Here is a 5,558-nt window from a genome sequence, read left to right as displayed (position 1 = left end):
AAAAGTGGCAGCAGAAAAGTCAGAATCCATCACACTGAATACACTGGCTGAGGCATTCTTCAGTAGAGGTTCAAGCACCAGCTGCTGTGAGTTGTTTTAGTGTAGACCCTGGGTCAGGAACCAGACACTTGTCAGAGGCATATACTAACTGCTCCATTACTTAACAGCAGTCTTCTTTACAGACAGCTCGCTTGTAGTTAATCCTTTCTTCCACTCAATGGAACTTCATGATAACTTCTGTTGCACTTAGTGTCACTAGTCAGTACTGACATCCAGAAAAGATGCTTAAAGCAAGAAATGCCCCCCTGGGTCTCCCCCAGCCTGATCTGGGAGGCCCAAACAGCATATTCTCTGAGGTCGGAGAGCTGAGTTTGAATCCTGACCCCCACCTCTGAGTAGCTGGGCTCCATGACTTTTGGCTTGACCTTCCTCATCTGTACAATAAAGGGATGATGAATATTACATCAAATAACTCAAATAAGATACAAGGGCAAAAACACAGTTAACACCTCACAAGTGCTGTCACTTACGCTACACAAGACCCTGACTATATCTCAAGCCACAGCTTACTCTGTGGACTCTTTGAACTCTTTGACCTCCCATCTACTTCAGTATTGAATCTCCTTGTCCACTCTTAGTCTGCCCTAACCCTCTCTGTTCTAATGATCTACAGAGTGTTGTTCTCTTCTTTCAAGAGACTCAGGTTCATGGTGGGCCCTGGAGGGAGGAACATCGCAAGCTCTTTGTGCTCAGGAGAGCTGAGAGGTTAAGTTAGATAATTTCTACAGGAAAGCTCTAAACAGATCCAAGGGCTACCCTCAGTCGAGTCCTCTGAAGTCCTTTACCTCCTCAGAGCAAGTAAACTGAGAATGAGTCCAGGGAGCTAAGGGTCCCTTCTATATTTCCTCTCCAAGTCCCTGAGCCAATCTAACCAAAGACGAACTGAATGGGGAGAGGCAATTCCACATAGAGGGGAATAGGCTGCAAGGTATCACTATGTGAGATGCTCTGAATGGCTGGAAAGAGAATACTTCAATGGGGGAGCAATACTGTGTGATGTAGGACAAGCCGGGCTACACAGAGTTGACAATCTCTGAAAGTGATAGCCAGAGTCAGACCAATGTGGGAAGGAATCAGATTCAAACAAACCTCACTCCTATCCTTTAGGACTATCAGAAAACAGTGAATCTTAAATACTGTAGTTAAGTATCAGTTTCCATTGATTTTTTTTTCCTCTCTAGTGTGTCAGATCTGGCCTAAATCAAATCAGCTCCTAAAGAGGCAAGTTCTGAGGCCTAACCCCAACAGGAGGCACCATGAACCATGAACAGGAACGTAGGTGTGGCCTCTTCCTGAGGCTCCCTCTGTTCCTCTGCACATGCATTTTCATGAAAGAATGTGTAGCCTGCCAACTTCATTGTCATTTATCCCCGGACAATTTGTTAACTTCAAGAATCCTTGAATGCCAACCTGGATGTCTTTATAATTGCTGTCTCTGTCAGAGCCTGTGTGAAAAATGTCAGCCAAAGAATGAAGTCAGAAAGCAGAGTTGCAGTGTGTTCGTCACAAAGGTGACAACGACCGAAAGCATTACTTGCTTTCAGGACAGTTTTGAGAACATTTTCAGCTCCTGAAAGGAAAGACGTTTGTAAAATTGGAAAAGCTAGCCTGCTGACACTGACAGTGAATTTACAATGCACGTGTTAATCGGAGGAGAGACACAGGCTCAAGCATCTTGTAGGAAAGCTTAGGAGCCAAATAGAAAGGCTTGAGTCAAAGGCACAAAAGTTGAGAGACTCGTCAGAAACCATTTTAAAAAAGTGTTTGCTTTTTTCCCCACAGTTTCAGTACACAGATATAAATAAAATTAGCACCATTATTTGATTGCTTCCTTCACATCAAATACATTTTTGGACAAGTCTTATTTTGGGGGAATCTGCAGTTTCCTTGTCTGTAAGTGAGAATTTAACCACGCTATTCTGGGGACCCCAGTAAGTCTACATTTCTTACACAGATTGACTTATAGTAATCTGTTCTTCTGATACCTTTTTAGTACAAATTCTCAAAACTGTCACTATTTAACAAAAATAAAACAGTTGTTGGCCAACTTGGGCCCATGGGCCAAAATCCTTCCCATTTCCTCTTTTTATACTAGCTAAGTTGAATTACAACTCCACCACAGCTATTTGATGTCCATGACTCCTTTCACTTTTCTACAGCACAATGGTACTTTGCTATGGTTAAGACAGACTGCATAGCCCACAAAGATGAGATTTTTACCTGGTTATACACAGGAAACACTGACAGGTTCTAAAATACCTCCTTGACTATTTAGTTCTTTCTAAGTCAAATAATCCTGACTTCACTAAAGGCTTCACTTCTTTGATTAAAGAAGTGTAGATTCAAGAAATGCCCGGTTATATTATTTGTTATACGATGCACAGTTCTCCTGACTGAACAGTGGTTGATGATTCCTGTCCCATGAATATTCTAACTTGTTCTTATCAGCAGTTGGACCACCCCTGACACTGTGGGATCAACTCAGTCTTGTAGAGTCTCAGAGGCCCGTTCCCTCCACAGGCAGCTCTCTGAATGCTTAGCCGGAACGCATCACTCAGAGAAGCCATGCTTTCTCCTCTGAGCTGTATAATACAGCATGTCTTCTCTTTAGTAACTCCCAAGTGAACTTTTCTGTCTCTCTGAGCCATCTGTACTGTGGGTGCTAACACTGAACACAAGGACTGAAGTGTCCTGGGACTTCTGGACACATTTACTCTACGCAAATCAGTCCCAGGCCCCATTTCCATTCATTCTAATAGTATCCCCCTTCTCTAATTGTGCTTGTGCATACCAGTTTACATTTGAACCAACATCACTCCCACTACCCTGCTTTTGTACCTATTGTGTCCCTCAGCACAGAGGCCTTTCCTTCTCCCCAGTATATTTCTCTTTATCTGGCTTTTCAGGAAGTCTCCTGTAGCTCTTGCAGGTCAGGTCACAAGCTCCCCCTCAGTGCTGCCCATCACATGGAGTTTGCTCCTGGACAATGTTTGTTGTACTGCGTGAGCTCATTAATGGCAAGCCTTCCATCTTCTTCCTCATTGTAGTGCCAAGGTCTAGCACAGTCCTTGCACACCATACTATCTAAGTGCATTGTATTAACTAGGAGAAAAATGAGCGTGAGGAAGCACTGAAACACCAGACCTTGAAGACCACTGCAAAAAAATCCAGACATGGAGAGCTAGGGCAGTTTTGAAATGGATTGCAATAATCATATGAGACAATCAGTCAAACTTTAGAAGAGAATGAAAGCTGTTTTGAGTGTAGACAGAATTAATTGTAGAGGCAGAGATTCAAAGTAGCTAATTCAAGAGCAAAATTCACTCAGTGGATTCACTGAGGCTAAGTGGTGACAATGGAGCTGGAGAAGGGACGGTAGAATTGGAGCAATAACCTGTGTACAGAAGCATGTCGGAATTATAAAGGCAACAGACCCCTCCTCAATGAATCAGTCCCATTCAGAATTAACCTATATTTGGAACAGGACCTAGAAGCACTTAGCTGTACCTATTCATTTTGTAAGCAAGCAACTTATTTCTAAGCCTCACTGGTAATTCAGAATCTTCTTGGGTGCTTATACACTGATGCAAACTCTAATGGTCCATCTGAGACCTCCTAAATCCAAACTGTTATAAAGCCCCTCAGCTGTTCAGTTCACCTGCCTACTTTGGAAAATCCTGGCCACTTTGGCCAAGTTTTCTTTTACTTCATCCTTCTAAGCTTAAGCTATTGTTTCCTCATCTCTGCCAAACAGTGTGGGAAGGGACCTCATGTCTCTTCTCTTGATAGACTTTAAGATTTATCCATTTCTCCCCTTTATGTATTTATTTTATACACACCCTCTTTGTTCACCTCTGAGATTTACTATTAAGAGTGCATAAAACAGATCATTTAAGCTGTCTGAACTCAAATTCCTCATCTGTAAAATGGAGATAATACTACATCTTTCTGAGGGCAAGAAAAATAAGACACAATGTGAAAGCAAAATGCATACACGTGGCACAGACCACTTCGTCTCCCTACCCTCAACAAAAGCTTGTCACAGAAGCTTGTCTTAGCTAAGCATCTTTATATCCCAATGTCGCCTAGTCTAGCAACCCATGCTTCCCAGGTGGGTGCTTAGAAGATACTAAAAACTCATGAAGAATAAATGAAAGAAGGAAGGATTGAATCAATCAGGCAATAAGAGGATTGACCAATGGATAAAGATGAAGTAAATATATTAACATATTGGTCTATAGTAACTATCAGTTGATTTGCCACTATGTAACCATCTCTATCTATAACAGACTATTCTATCTATTCTTACCTCCAAACCTGGTTGCACATCATCATTTTTTTTTCTTTTTCTTTATTTTTTTCACCCACTTTCCTCTGGTTTTGTGCCCTCCTCCTAGCTTCTCTCTTTTTTATTGTCAAGGTGATTTACAGAGGAGTTACAGTTACATAAATAAGGTAATAAGTACATTTCTTGTCAACCTTGTTACCCCTTCCTTCTATTTCTCTTACTTTCTCTCTCTCCCAAGCCCCAAGTTGTACAGATCATTTCCAACATATTGTCTTGTGTATATTACTGATGCATTGGTTCCCCCCTTGTCCTTTGTCTCACCATTGTTGTTCTTCTCTTCCCTAATTCTAATAAATGTACATACAATACCAGGGTACCAAAATCAAATACATTCTTTTGAATGTATTTAAAAGAAACAAAAAAACCACATAGTACATTAAAAATAACAACACAACAACAACAAACCTCTCGTGTCCATGTCTTGGAGTTCATTTTCCTTAGCTTCATCTTATATGGTCATATGTACATAGCTATGGAGCCATTCTGTTCATCTGCTAAGATTATCCTAGACGTATACTAATTATACCAAATAAGGGAAACCATGGGTCCTATGTTTGTTTCACTCTGGCTTACTTCACAATGTCATTTTTCCAAGTCTTTCCATTTCCTTACAAATGGGGCAGTGTCATTCTTTCTGACGTAGGCATAGAAATATGGAACGCTTCATGAACTTGCGTGTCACCCTTGCATGGGGGCCATGCTAATCTTCTCTGTATCATTCCAATTTTAGTATATTTGCTGCCAAAGCGAGCACCACATCATCAGTTTTTAAGGGATCCCTTCAAAATCCAGTTTTCTAAATTCCATCTCTGATCTGGTGGCTGGAAACTCAGAAACTGGAAATATAACTTTTGCTTATTGCATCTGAACCACAGCCCATCTGGGGAAACTACTGTTATAGAGAACCTATAAGAGGCCATGTTGTTTGTTTAATGTAAGGAGATACATTTTCTTGTTCTACAGTAGTTATTGAAAGTTTAATTCCAATTGATTGTTCAAAATACATCCATTAAAGTCCGACATGTGTTTAATAGGTATATCCTATTACAGTCTTGTATTTAGGGCCACAGTCAAGACCTGACATAATCAGAGACACAGTTTAAACAAACTAATTACATAAGGGCACACAGAGGCTGGGCTGAGCAGGGGC

The 5,558-nt window shown here is 41.1% G+C and overlaps 1 non-coding gene across 1 annotated transcript; it reads right to left on the bottom strand.

The window, feature by feature from the left end:
- Positions 1–5,055: 5,055 nt before the first annotated feature.
- On the bottom strand, positions 5,056–5,158 carry LOC138805374 (U6 spliceosomal RNA). The gene has a single exon (XR_011365519.1). It is a non-coding gene; the product is annotated as a U6 spliceosomal RNA (small nuclear RNA).
- Between the last annotated feature and the right edge of the window lie 400 nt (positions 5,159–5,558).

This window comes from Dipodomys merriami, unplaced genomic scaffold, assembly GCF_024711535.1.
Source record: "Dipodomys merriami isolate MVZ:Mamm:240054 unplaced genomic scaffold, mDipMer1.0.p SCAF_39, whole genome shotgun sequence".
Taxonomy (NCBI): domain Eukaryota; kingdom Metazoa; phylum Chordata; class Mammalia; order Rodentia; family Heteromyidae; genus Dipodomys; species Dipodomys merriami.
Note: the sequence above shows the minus strand (reverse complement) of the source record. Positions and strands in the feature narration are given on the sequence as shown.